This window comes from Coregonus lavaretus (genome assembly GCF_964263955.1).
Source record: "Coregonus lavaretus genome assembly, chromosome: 2".
Lineage (NCBI taxonomy): Eukaryota > Metazoa > Chordata > Actinopteri > Salmoniformes > Salmonidae > Coregonus > Coregonus lavaretus.
Window position 1 is genome coordinate 61,512,038 of NC_139989.1, and position 15,256 is coordinate 61,527,293.

Sequence of the window (15,256 nt, forward strand, 5' to 3'; positions counted from 1 at the left end):
GATAAAAATGTAGGCTGAACTGTTCACAGCACTGAATTAGGGTGAATCTGGAAACTATTTAAACCAAGATAGAGGAGGATGGAGGGATGTGGAGTGGAACGAGGGACCCTTGAAGACACGGAGGAGGGAGAGAAAGTAACAGAGAAAGAGAAGCATCCAGGTATTTCAGACTAGAACACCGGCCTCCATTTTAACTGAGGATGCAGGAAACAGGTCAATGTTTAGAGAGTTTATAGCTGCCATTATTACATGGTTTAAACTGTTCTCTATTATTAACATTAGATGTTGGACTCAGTATCATTTCAGCATTAATAACTAATTGTTGTCTGGCCTTCACTTAGTCTCCCATTGACATCAATCCATGACTAAGTAAACACTCAACTCACTGAGGCCCTTTATCTACTTCCCCAGAGTCAGATGAAGATACCCATAGACTTCCAGTCATTGCACTAACGCTAGTTAGCATTGGCTCACTAAACTACCTCTAACTGCCTTCATACTGGACACAGAGACATAAAAATGACTCTGGGGAAGTATATAAAGGGCCTCATTGCCAAAATCCCAAAGTATCCCTTTAAGTGGAAGTTAGGATTGGCCCCACATATAGCATCATGTCAAGCTGTGTTTCACATTGAGCATCAGTGATCAGAATAGAAGCTGCAGTTCTGTCAACGTCCCCCTGAGGAGGACATAGGACCACCAATAATGACTGAGGAAAGAGCTACATGTACTTTACAACAGGACCAGCTGTCTGCAGACTACTGGTTTCAGTCCCACCCAAAGACCAGCTGATGGTTTCATGTCTACTATCTCTAGTTATCAGAGTCATTCACCAGGGACGTGTTCTAGCTCTGACACTGAGTTACAGGCAGTGATGTGTTGCTCTCTTTCTTTCTCCCCCAGGACACACCTGCTTCCCCTCCCCTCCTCCTCCCCTCCTCCCCTCCTCCTCTCCTGAAGAGGTTATTTTATCTCCTCTCAGAACTGTGGGGGGGGTGGTGGGGGGACCTGCAGGTGACCAGAGGAGTGAACTGAGACTGAGGCTGAGTCCCAAATGGCTCAGGCCAAAGTAGTGCACTACAGGGAATAGGGTGCCAATAGTGTACCAATAGGGTGCCATTTGGGACGTATTCTGAGTAACTCATCATGATGTTGGTCCGGTGTAGAACTAGTATAGGATATTAAACTCCAGTTATGGTTTGATGGAGGTAGGACATAAGATACCTCATCATTATGTTGGTCCTGTGTAGAACTAGTATAGGATATTAAACTCCAGTTAAACTCCAGAAGGGGTGTCCACATACTTTTATATATAGTGTATGTCCAACAATAAATCAATAAAAAACACAAGAAGGCCCACCAGTTGGGAAACCCTGAAGTAGAGGGTCATATGCCTGTTTAATATACTAATATATGGTTCAGTGGTGATAAGGAGTGACTAGTGAGGTTTAGAATAGTTTAAAGGGCTATGAGCTATGAGAGAGATTATATTTAGTTATTTAATTGACATTTTGCAGGATGAAATCTCTTGAGATGCACCATCTCGTTTTAAAAGAGTGTCCAAATGAATTATATGAAGTGCCATAGATATTTATTCAAACCATACAAGATACCTGACATCTCTTCTCTTCTACATTTCATCAGTGTAACCAAACCAGAAACCACCACAGACAGACAGTCTACAGACCCAGTGTCCCCACACAGACCAACAGAACCATGAATAACCTGGACACCATCTGAGCCACCTGTCCTCGCTCCCCAACCAAGGGGCACCCCAAGCTCAAACAGAGGAACACTCTCCAGTTCAAGAGCAAACCCCCGAAGAGGGGGGTCGTTTGGGTGAGTCACTATACATTTGATTTAGTTCTAAATAAACATATCTAAACATTTCTAAATGTACTTCTGATTAATTTATATTTTGTATATATATTTAGTAAATATTTTATTGTTTATGGACAGTGACAGTGGTAAGGTAGAGAGGGAGACAGAGAGTAGGGGCTGAGGCAGGATTTGACTCCGGCACTAAAAGCAGGTTGATGTTTATTGTCATGAATCTTGTCCTGGAGGCAGAACTGAGCGGTTTGCACTAGATAGGACAGCTGCAAAGTCAAAATTGGCTATATTGTAAAAATTCATGAAAACTAAAATGAGCTTTTTGGTCTTAATTTAAGTTTAGGGTTAGGCATTAGGGTTAGCAGTGTGGTAGAGAGACTGCTAAATGACTAAAATGTACATCTAAATGTTAAGGTTAGGGTTAGGTTTAAAATCAGATGTTATATGGCTGTGCCAGCTAGTGACCACTCTGCAGAACTGCCTCCAGGGCAAGATTCATGACAATAAATGCCAACCTGCACACTATTCATTTGAGCAAGTGGTACTCAATGTTTTTGTGGGTAGAGGACAGAGAAGGCTGGTGGGTGCAGGCTCATTGTAATGGCTGAAATGGGATGGATGGATCATGGGTTTCCATGTTTGATACCGTTCTATTTATTCCATTCCAGCCATTACAATGAGCCGGTCCTCTGATAGCTCTGCCCACTAGCCACCACTGGTGGAGAAATAATGATTAGAACATACAATTTGATACAATACAGGAAACATTCCTTTTCATGTTTAGCCATACAACCTCAACAGTGACAACATTTAGATAGTTTACAGTTGATGATATGGTTGTCCTAATAATGTTCCATAATAACAAAGGAATGTTGATTGTTTTCTTCAGGTTTGGATATTATATTCCTGGGATGGATGGTCTTGGTACTGGTAAGATCACTCTGTTGGCAGACACATTCTAGACTATTACAGCTTCCTGTCTTTAAGAAATATATTTCCCTTTATTACTTTCCAACCCCACCACCCCTTCCCTAATTGGAGTAAACTAGTGAACAACAATGCTTAGGCCTCTACTTCCAGTTTATACATACTATATACATTTTATGGACACAGTCAATTTTACAATAATTATATTTTGTTTGTTTTTACTCCTGAACTTCCTCTACCCTCAACCTCTCCGATCATTTTCATGATGTCCATCTGGTTTGCTTTTATATGCCATATCTTTCTAACTGTGCTCTTTCACAAAAGCTCTCAACCTATAACCTATATACTTATTATGGACACAGTATACTTTACATTAGTTATCTTGTTGTTATTAGTTGTTGGTAGTTGTTATTAGTCCCATCCTTCAACTCCACCCATCTATCTCTTAACACCATCCATATTGGATTTCTATTTGCCATATATTTTTCAACTGTACTGTGATGTTTTACAAAAGATCTGAACCGTTCTATTCTCATTGTTTCTACAGATTGTAAATTGAAAATAAACATTTTTGCTAAAAGTATTATATTATTGATCGATTGACTATGACTTTTCAGATCACCCAGTAATGCTATCTCCAGGGTTAGCTACAAAAACAAGCTACAAATGGACAGTACCAAAACAAATGATCTAATGATTCTGTCTCTTCGCAGCAAAATCTGCAGAGCTGGGAAGATTGTATCCCCCATATAACATTCTATTGGTAGCAAGAATTTTATATAATAATTTAAATTGAAAAATTCTAAGTTTTGAATCCGGCGTCGTTTTGCGTATCAGTTCATAACACTATGCCATGGGATCGGTACGTCAAAAATCTCTTCCCAACTATTTTGCAATCTATATGGGACGGCTGTCAATCCTTTGGTCCTTAAATGAAACTGGTATACTTTTTTCTTTTTTCTTTAACCAATTATGTTCTTTAATGCAAGGCCGACAGACAAGTTCCTTACTTTTTCCCCCTTCCACTTTCCACTTTCCTTTTTGCGGTAATGCTGCAATTATTTGGTTGTAGTTTTGGATAGAGCAGACATTTCCATATGTTTTTGTTAGCTGCATGTGCGACATAACTCCACCAGTCCTACCGATTATATCATTTATGAAGATTATACCTTTTTTAAACATTGTCAAAAAAAAGAAGGTTTTTTATCAATTATTATATTTGAGTTTAACCACAATATTTGTTGCATTATTTGTTTTGTCGTTTCTGGAGGATTAAATTGAATGAAATGAAATTGCAACCAACTTTCTATGGCTTGTTTTAGAAATAGTGATATTTGGGAGATGATTTCCTTTTCAAATAACTGAAAGTGAGAGGTTGTAATCTGAATAAAGGGAAAAATGCCATTCTTGAACATTGGGTGAGACAATCTTACTAATTTGCTAGAGAACCAGTTCGGATTTAAGTATAACTTTTGTATGACTGAAGCTTTTAGTGATAGGTCTAATGCTTTAATATTTAATCATTTCTGTCCTCCGAATTCATATTCATTATATAAATAGGCCTGTTTAATTTTGTCTGGCTTGCCGTTCCAAATAAAATGGAATATTTGTTTCTCATAATAAAAAAATTAATAAAAAAACTGTTCGCTAGGCGTAGGCATGATGTCACGAACGTTGAGGAACGGGTCAGACCAAGGTGCAGCGTGGTATGCGAACATGTTTATTAAACTGGATAAGCACTAGACAAAATAACAAACTCAACGAAACCGTGAAGTCCTATGGGCTTTACACGAAACCAGCCTACACGGAACAAGATCCCACAAACAAGGACTGCAACCAGGCTACTTAAGTATGATCCCCAATCAGAGACAACGAGCGACAGTTGCCTCTGATTGGGAATCATACCCGGCCAAACATAGAAGTATAACAACTCTAAACATAGATATACAACAACATAGAACTAAACATGCATACCCTGACCAAACTAACTAGAGTTCTAGAGGTCAGGGCGTGACACAAGACCATAAGCAAATAGGTAAACTGGGATTAAGTTAATCAGGGTGATTTTTCCACAAATGGACAGGTATTTACCTTTCCATGGTAGCAAGATGTTATCTATTTTTGCTAACTTTCTATTAAAATGTATTGGAGTGAGATCATTTACAGTGGGGAAAAAAAGTATTTAGTCAGCCATCAATTGTGCAAGTTCTCCCACTTAAAAAGATGAGAGAGGCCTGTAATTTTCATCATAGGTACACGTCAACTATGACAGACAAAATGAGAAAAAGAAATCCAGCAAATCACATTGTAGGATTTTTTATGAATTTATTTGCAAATTATGGTGGAAAATAAGTATTTGGTCAATGACAAAAGTTTCTCAATACTTTGTTATATACCCTTTGTTGGCAATGACACGGGTCAAACGTTTTCTGTAAGTCTTCACAAGGTTTTCACACACTGTTGCTGGTATTTTGGCCCATTCCTCCATGCAGATCTCCTCTAGAGCAGTGATGTTTTGGGGCTGTCGCTGGGCAACACAGACTTTCAACTCCCTCCAAAGATTTTCTATGGGCTTGAGATCTGGAGACTGGCTAGGCCACTCCAGGACCTTGAAATGCTTCTTACGAAGCCACTCCTTCGTTGCCCGGGCGGTGTGTTTGGGATCATTGTCATGCTGAAAGACCCAGCCACGTTTCATCTTCAATGCCCTTGCTGATGGAAGGAGGTTTTCACTCAAAATCTCACGATACATGGCCCCATTCATTCTTTCCTTTACACGGATCAGTCGTCCTGGTCCCTTTGCAGAAAAACAGCCCCAAAGCATGATGTTTCCACCCCCATGCTTCACAGTAGGTATGGTGTTCTTTGGATGCAACTCAGCATTCTTTGTCCTCCAAACACAACGAGTTGAGTTTTTACCAAAAAGTTCTATTTTGGTTTCATCTGACCATATGACATTCTCCCAATCCTCTTCTGGATCATCCAAATGCACTCTAGCAAACTTCAGACGGGCCTGGACATGTACTGGCTTAAGCAGGGGGACACATCTGGCACTGCAGGATTTGAGTCCCTGGCGGCGTAGTGTGTTACTGATGGTAGGCTTTGTTACTTTGGTCCCAGCTCTCTGTAGGTCATTCACTAGGTCCCCCCGTGTGGTTCTGGGATTTTTGCTCACCGTTCTTGTGATCATTTTGACCCCACGGGGTGAGATCTTGCGTGGAGCCCCAGATCGAGGGAGATTATAGTACATTGATCATAATTTGGTTGTAATCCAGAGCGGTTAGAAAATGTATCTAGATCCTCTATGAGGCTGTGGAGGGATTCAACTTGTGGATTTAAAAGAAAACACGAATAACTGAATCTTAACTGAATCCTAACTAAATCTTAACTGAATCTTAACTGAATCCTAACTGAATCTTAACTGAATCTTAACTGAATCCTAACTGAATCTTAACTGAATCTTAACTGAATCCTAACTGAACGCTAACTGAATCCTAACTGAATATTAACTGAATCCTAACTGAATCGTAAATGAATCTTAACTGAATCCTAACTGAATCCTACCTGAACACTGCCCTGTTGCACTATATAGTTTCACTCCAATCAGTGAGTTAAACTATAGTGAAACTGAGAGATTATTCACTTCGGTTCGCAGGCTATTGTGCATTATTCAACTATTCTGTAAATTTCCTTCCATAGATTATCAAATCAAATCAAATCAAATCAATTTTTATGTAAATAGTCCGGGTAGCCATAATCAGCTTTTCAGGAGTCTTATGGCTTGGGGGTAGAAGCTGTTAAGAAGCCTTTTGGACCTAGACTTGCCGTGCGGTAGCAGAGAGAACAGTCTATGACTAGGGTGGCTGGAGTCTTTGATAATTGTTAGGGCCTTCCTCTGACACTGCCTGGTATAGAGGTCTGGATGGCAGGAAGCTTGGCCCCAGTGATGTACTGGGCCATACGCACTACCCTCTGTAGTGCCTTGCGGTCGGAGGCCGAGCAGTTGCCATACCAGGCGGTGATGCAACCAGTCAGGATGCTCTCGATGGTGCAGCTATAGAACTTTTTGAGGATCTTTTCAGTCGCCTGAGGGGGAATAAGCTTTGTCGTGCCCTCTTCACGACTGTCTTGGTGTGTTTGGACCATGATAGTTTGTTGGTGATGTGGACACCAAGGAACTTGAAGCTCTCAACCTGTTCCACTACAGCCCCGTCGATGAGAATGGGGGCGTGCTCAGTCCTCTTTTTTTTCCTGTAGTCCACAATCATCTCCTTTGTCTTAATCACGTTGAGGGAGAGGTTGTTATCCTGGCACCACACAACCAGGTCTCTGACCTCCTCCCTATAGGCTGTCTCATCATTGTCGGTGATCAGGCTACCACTGTTGTGTCGTCGGCAAACGTAATGATGGTGTTGGAGTCGTGCCTGGCCATGCAGTCATGGGTGAACAGGGAGTACAGGAGGGGACTGAGCACGCTCCCTTGAGGGACCACCGTGTTGAGGATCAGCGTGGCAGATGTGTTGTTACCTACCCTTACCACCTGGGAGCAGCCCGTCAGGAAGTCCAGGATCCAGTTGCAGAGGGAAGTGTTTAGTCCCAGGGTCCTTAACTTAGTGATGAGCTTTGAGGGCACTATGGTGTTGAACGAGCTGAGCTGTAGCCAATGAATAGCATTGTCACGTTGGTGTTCCTCTTGTCCAGGTGGGAAAGGGTAGTGTGGAGTGCAATAGAGATTGCATCATCTGTGGATCTGTTGGGGCGGTATGCAAATTGGAGTGGGTCTAGGGTCTCTGAGATAATGGTGTTGATGTGAGCCATGACCAGCCTTTCAAAGCACTTCATGGCTACAGACGTGAGTGCTACGGGTCGGTAGTCATTTAGGCAAGTCATCTTAGTGTTCTTGGGCACAGGGACTATGGTGGTCTGCTTGATGTTGGTATTACAGACGCAGTCAGAGACATGTTGAAAATGTCAGTGAAGACACTTGCCAGTTGGTCAGCGAATGCTTGGAGTACACGTCCTGGTAATCCATCTGGCCCTGCGGCCTTGTGAATGTTGACCTGCTTAAAAGTGTTACTCACATTGGCTACGGAGAGCGTGATCACATAGTAATCCGGAACAGCTGATGCTCTCATGCATGCTTCAGTGTTGCTTGCCCTGAAGTGAGCATAGAAGTGATTTAGCTCGTTTGGTAGGCTTGTGTCACTGGGCAGCTCACGGCTGTGCTTCCCTTTGTAGTCTGTAATAGTTTTCAAGCCCTGCCACATCCGACGAGTGTCAGAGCCAGTGTAGTACGATTCAATCTTAGTCCTGTATTGACTCTTTGCCTGTTTGATGGTTCGTCGGAGAGCATAGCGGGATTTCTTATGAGTGTCTGGGTTAGAGTCCCAGTCCTTGAAAGCGGAAGCTCTACCCTTTAGCTCAGTGCGGATGTTGCCTGTAATCCATGGCTTCTGGTTGGGGTATGTACGTACGGTCACTGTGGGGACGACGTCATCAATGCACTTATTGATGAAGCCAGTGACTGATGTGGTGTACTCCTCAATGCTATCGGAAGAATCCCGGAACCAGTTCTGTTCTAGCAAAACAGTCCTGTAGCTTAGCATCTGCGTCATCTGACCACTTTTTTATTAACCGAGTCACTGGTGCTTCCTGTTTTTGCTTATAAGCAGGAATCAGGAGGATAGAGTTATGGTCAGATTTGCCAAATGGAGGGTAAGGGATAGCTTTGTACGCGTCTCTGTTTGTGGAGTAAAGGTGGTCTAGAGGTCTTTTTCCTCTGGTTGCACATTTAACATGCTGGTAGAAATTAGGTAGAACGGATTTAAGTTTCACTGCATTAAAGTCCCTGGCCGCTAGGAGAGCTGCCTCTGGATAAGCGTTTTCCTGTTTACTTATGGCCTAATACAGCTCATTGAGTGCAATCTTAGTGCCAGCATCGGTTTGTGGTGGTAAATAGACAGCTACGAAAAATATAGATGAAAACTCTCTTGGTAAATAGTGTGGTCTACAGCTTATCATGAGATACTCTACCTCAGGCGAGCAAAACCTTGAGACTTCCTTAGTATTAGATTTTATGCACCAGCTGTTGTTTACAAATATACACAGACCGCCACCCCTTGTCTTACCGGAGTCAGCCGTTCTATCCTGCCGATGTAGCGTATATCCCGCCAGCTGTATGTTATCCATGTCGTCGTTCGGCCACGACTCGGTGAAACATAAGATATTACAGTTTTTAATGTCCGGTTGGTAGGATAACCTTAATCTTAGGTCGTCCAATTTATTTTCAAATGATTGAAGATTGGCTAATAGGATTGATGGAAGAGGCAGTTTACTCGCTCTCCATCGGATCCTTACAAGGCACCCCGACCTACGTCCACAATATCTCTGTAACACCCTGGCTCTGGGACTCTATATGTTGAGCCAGGGTGTGTTCTTTCTATGTGGTGTATTTCTATGTTGGGAGTTCTAGTTTGTTTATTTCTATGTTGGCCTGAGTGACTCCCAATCAGAGGCAACGAGTGTCAGCTGTGGCTGGTTGTCTCTGATTGGGAGCCATATTTAAACTGTCTGTTTTTCCCTTTGTTTTTGTGGGTTCTTGTTCCGTGTTGGTCTATGTTACCTAGGACGTTACGAGTCGTTTGTTGTTTTTGTTTACTGTCCGTGTTTATCGCTAATGATAAATAAACATGTTTGTTCATCACGCTGCGCCTTGGTCCTCCACTCACTCTCTTAACGATGATCGTGACAGAAGAACCCACCATACAAGGACCAAGCAGCGTGTCCAGGAGCAGGCAGACTGGACATGGGAGGAAGCGCCGGGAAAGGAGATGGAGAGGTTGGCGATGGCCCAGGTGGGCAAATCGTGGTCCTGGGAGGACATGCTCGGGGGCAAAGGGCCATGGGCTAGGATTAAGGCCCTGGCGAGAGAGGAGCAGCGGCGTCAGCAGTGTCATCGTCGGACGGACGAGAGGCAACCCCAAAAAAATTTTTTTGGGGGGCACACGGCATGGGCGGCTGGGCAGCAGGAGGCTGCCACAGGGCGATTTGGAGAGGAGGCCACCGGGTTTGGGGGGCCAGAAGGCAGGTTGGCGGAGCCTGGATGGAGAGCAGAGCCAACTCCCCGTACTCAGGCATGGCAGCATGAGACTGGTCAGGTTCCGGGGTATGCGGAGCTGCGTACTGTGCCACGAGTGGTCCGGCATAGTCCGGTACGTCCTGTGCGAGCACCCCGCACGTGTTGTGCGAAGGTGGGCATGCAGCCAGGACGGAGTGTGCCGGCTCAGCGCTCGTGGCCTCCAGTGCCTCTCCTCGGTCCCGGATATCCTGCGCCAGTGTCACGTGCTGTTATGCCAGTACGGGTACACAGCCCTGTACGTCCTGTGCTGATGCCTCACACAGAGTGTGACACTGGCGTGTCAGCCAGGACGGGTTGTGGCAGCTCTTCACTCCAGGTCTCCTATCCGTCTCCACAGCCCGGCCCGGCCTGTCCCTGCCCCACGCACCAAGCCTTGGGTGTGCGTCGCCAGCCCGGTCCGGCCTGTCCCTGCTCCTCGCACCAAGCCTAAGGTGTGCGTCGCCAGCCCGGTCCGGCCTGTCCCTGCTCCTCGCACGAAGCCTACAGGGTGCGTCGCCAGCCCGGTCCGGCCTGTCCCTGCTACTCGCACCAAGCCTACGGTGTGCGTCGCCAGCCCGGTCCGGCCTGTCCCTGCTCCTCGCACCAAGCCTACGGTGTGCGTCGCCAGCCCGGTCCGGCCTGTCCCTGCTCCTCGCACCAAGCCTACAGTGTGCGTCGCCAGCCCGGTCCGGCCTGTCCCTGCTCCTCGCACCAAGCCTACGGTGTGCGTCGCCAGCCCGGTCCGGCCTGTCCCTGCTCCACGCACCAAGCATACGGTGTGCGTCGCAAGCCCGGTCCGGCCTGTCCCTGCTCCTCGCACCAAGCCTACGGTGTGCGTCGCCAGCCCGGTCCGGCCTGTTCCTACTCCACGCACCAAGCCAGGGGTGCGCATCGTCAGCCCGGTCCGGTCTGTCCCTGCTCCTCGCACCAAGCCTACGGTGTGCGTCGCCAGCCCGGTCCGGCCTGTTCCTACTCCACGCACCAAGCCAGGGGTGCGCATCGTCAGCCCGGTCCGGCCCGTTCCTACTCCACGCACCAAGCCAGGGGTGCGAGTCGTCAGCCTGGTTCGGCCCGTTCCTACTCCACGCACCAAGCCAGGGGTGCGAGTCGTCAGCCCGGTCCGGCCCGTTCCGGCTCCACGCACCAAGCCAGGGGTGCGCGTCGTCAGTCCAGCACAACCCGTGCCTGGGTCCACTACGGAGCTGAAGCTAACCGCTCCTGCTACGTCCAGTTCAGCTCCAGCCAGCGGGGCCAGACCGGACCAGGGGCGCTATGGGGGGTTTATTGGAGGGTGGTGGGCAAGGCCGGAGCCAGAACCGCCGCCGAGGAGGAATGCCCACCCAGCCCTCCCCTGTTTTGCTCTAGTTGAGGCGCGGTCGCAGTCCGCGCCTTTAGGGGGGGGGGTGGGGGTACTGTAACACCCTGGCTCTGGGACTCTATATGTTGAGCCAGGGTGTGTTCTTTCTATGTGGTGTATTTCTATGTTGGGAGTTCTAGTTTGTTTATTTCTATGTTGGCCTGAGTGACTCCCAATCAGAGGCAATGAGTGTCAGCTGTGGCTGGTTGTCTCTGATTGGGAGCCATATTTAAACTGTCTGTTTTTCCCTTTGTGTTTGTGGGTTCTTGTTCCGTGTTGGTCTATGTTACCTAGGACGTTACGAGTCGTTTGTTGTTTTTGTTTACTGTCCGTGTTTATCGCTAATGATAAATTAACATGTTCGTTCATCACGCTGCGCCTTGGTCCTCCACTCACTCTCTTAACGACGATCGTGACAATCTCTGACTCTTTCTCATGCGAATGACGGGGATTTGGGCCTTGTCGGGTGTCTGTAGGATATCCTTCGCGTCCGACTCGTTGAATAAAAAATCTTCGTCCAATACGAGGTGAGTAATCGCTGTCCTGATATCCAGAAGCTCTTTTTGGTCATAAGAGACGGTGGCAGAAACATTTTGTACAGAATAAATTACAAATAACGCGAAAAAACACACATAATAGTATAATTGGTTAGAGGGCTGTAAAACGGCAGCCATCTTCTCCGTCACCATCTTCTCCGGCGCCATTATCAACAGTGATCTAATAAAATAAAATAAAATAAAACTTCTGGCTGACTGACATTGAAAAACAAGACTTAAGGCTGGATTTAATCTGTATTACCGAAGTTTCATGGTAGATCCACGTTACAGCATTCACGGAGACTGCATTCACTGTAACTGCTGCATACTGTATGTCGGCTCAATCAGAAATTACCTTTAGATTTAAACGCGTTGGAGATTGAATCCTGCCCGTAGTTCTAAAATAAAAAATAAAATTTCCATTTCAGCTTCTTGGGAACAGATCTGCCCTTGGGAGGCTTACAGTCACCTGGAGCTGCATGAGCTGGCGCAGTACGGAATCATCTGAGTTCTACAACACCCACAATCCTCTCTGTCTGTCGTCAGCTACAATTACAGACGGAGTCTCCGTAGCAACTGGATCGATCACAGCAGAATCTGGACTGATTAGTGTAAGACAACAACAACAACAACAATATATTTTGAAGGCTGCCTGACTTATGGTTTGTATTGTTGTGGTCTCCTGAATCCAAAGTGGACACGTACCATCTCTGATGTCATGGAGGTTGTTGTGGTCCCCTGAATCCAAAGTGGACACGTACCATCTCTGATGTCATGGAGGTTGTTGTGGTCTCCTGAATCCAAAGTGGAAACGTACCATCTCTGATGTCATGGAGGTTGTTGTGGTCTCCTGAATCCAAAGTGGAAACGTACCATCTCTGATGTCATGGAGGTTGTTGTGGTCTCCTGAATCAAAAAGTGGAAACGTACCCTCTCTGATGTCATGGAGGTTGTTGTGGTCTCCTGAATCCAAAGTGGACACTTACCATCTCTGATGTCATGGAGGACATGTTTGGTGTCTCTATTTTACATTTGTCTCTCTGAACACTACATTGTAGTGTTCCACTAACACACTAGCCACTACATTGTAGTGTTCCACTAACACACTAGCCAGTACATTGTAGTGTTCCACTAACACACTAGCCACTACATTGTAGTGTTCCACTAACACACTAGCCAATACATTGTAGTGCTCCACTAACACACTAGCCACTACAATGCAGTGTTCCACTAACACACTAGCCAATACATTGTAGTGTTCCACTAACACACTAGCCAGTGTTCCACTAACACACTAGCCAGTACATTGTTGTGTTCCACTAACACACTAGCCACTACATTGTAGTGTTCCACTAACACACTAGCCACTACATTGTAGTGTTTCACTAACACACTAGTCAATACATTGTAGTGTTCCACTAACACACTAGCCACTACATTGTAGTGTTCCACTAACACACTAGCCAATACATTGTAGTGCTCCACTAACACACTAGCCACTACAATGCAGTGTTCCACTAACACACTAGCCAATACATTGTAGTGTTCCACTAACACACTAGCCAGTGTTCCACTAACACACTAGCCAGTACATTGTAGTGTTCCACTAACACACTAGCCACTACATTGTAGTGTTTCACTAACACACTAGCCACTACATTGTAGTGTTTCACTAACACACTAGTCAATACATTGTAGTGTTCCACTAACACACTAGCCAGTACATTGTAGTGTTCCACTAACAAACTAGCCAGTACATTCTAGTGTTCCACTAACACACTAGCCAGTCTACTTCACTCTCCCTTTAGTGTATAGTGAAGTCTCCCACACATACTTCCTCCTGTGGGATTTCTTTCTATCTGACATCTAACAGTTCTTTCTAATTTCTGCCATGTTAAGTTAAACTATTGACACTTTACTCACTCAGGGATTCTAGTGCTTTTACCAACTACCAGTACCTGCTGTAGAAATGTCTGCTCCTTCTTTTCCCAACTATCAGTACCTGCTGTATATATGTCTGATCCTTCTTTTCCCAACTATCAGTACCCGCTGTATAAATGTCTGATCCTTCTTTTCCCAACTACCAGTACCCGCTGTATAAATGTCTGATCCTTCTTTTCCCAACTGCCAGTACCTGCTGTATAAATGTCTGAACCTTCTTTTCCCAACTACCAGTACCTGCTGTTTAAATGTCTGATCCTTCTTTTCCCAACTATCAGTACCTGCTGTATAAATGTCTGATCCTTCTTTTCCCGACTACCAGTACCTGCTGTATAAATGTCTGATCCTTCTTTTCCCAACTACCAGTACCTGCTGTATAAATGTCTGATCCTTCTTTTCCCAACTATCAGTACCTGCTGTATAAATGTCTGATCCTTCTTTTCCCAACTACCAGTACCAGCTGTATAAATGTCTGATCCTTCTTTTCCCAACTACCAGAACCCGCTGTATAAATGTCTGATCCTTCTTTTCCCAACTACCAGTACCTGCTGTATAAATGTCTGATCCTTCTTTTCCCAACTACCAGTACCTGCTGTATAAATGTCTGATCCTTCTTTTCCCAACTACCAGTACCTGCTGTATACATGTCTGATCCTTCTTTTCCCAACTACCTGTACCTGCTGTATAAATGTCTGATCCTTCTTTTCCCAACTACCAGTACCTGCTCTAGAAATATCTGATCCTTCTTTTCCCAACCACCAGTACCTGCTGTATAAATGTCTGATCCTTCTTTTCCCAACTATCAGTACCCGCTGTATAAATGTCTGATCTGTCTTTTCCCAACTACCAGTACCTACTGTATACATGTCTGAACCTTCTTTTCCCAACTACCAGAACCTGCTATATACATGTCTGATCCTTCTTTTCCCAACTACCTGTACCTGCTGTATAAATGTCTGATCCTTCTTTTCCCAACTACCTGTACCCGCTGTATAAATGTCTGATCCTTATTTTCCCAACTACCAGTACCTACTGCATACATGTCTGATCCTTCTTTTCCCAACTACCAGTACCTGCTGTATAAATGTCTGATCCTTCTTTTCCCAACTACCAGTACCCGCTGTATAAATGTCTGATCCTTCTTTTCCCGACTACCAGTACCTGCTCTAGAGATGTCTGATCCTTCTTTTCCCAACTACCAGTACCTGCTGTATACATGTCTGATCCTTCTTTTCCCAACTGCCAGTACCTGCTGTATAAATGTCTGATCCTTTTTTTCCCAACTATCAGTACCTGCTGTATAAATGTCTGATCCTTCTTTTCCCGACTACCAGTACCTGCTGTATAAATGTCTGATCCTTCTTTTCCCAACTACCAGTACCTGCTGTATAAATGTCTGATCCTTCTTTTCCCAACCACCAGTACCTGCTGTATAAATGTCTGATCCTTCTTTTCCCAACTACCTGTACCTGCTGTATAAATGTCTGATCCTTCTTTTCCCAACTACCAGTACCTGCTGTATAAATGTCTGATCCTTCTTTTCCC

The 15,256-nt window shown here is 45.0% G+C and overlaps 1 pseudogene across 1 annotated transcript; it reads left to right on the plus strand.

The window, feature by feature from the left end:
* The first annotated feature begins 78 nt into the window (after positions 1-78).
* Positions 79-12,278, plus strand: LOC311139998 (retinal cone rhodopsin-sensitive cGMP 3',5'-cyclic phosphodiesterase subunit gamma-like; annotated as a pseudogene). Its single transcript has 4 exons — positions 79-160; positions 1,742-1,839; positions 2,723-2,763; positions 12,199-12,278. The product of its transcript is annotated as a retinal cone rhodopsin-sensitive cGMP 3',5'-cyclic phosphodiesterase subunit gamma-like (transcript).
* Positions 12,279-15,256: the final 2,978 nt, after the last annotated feature.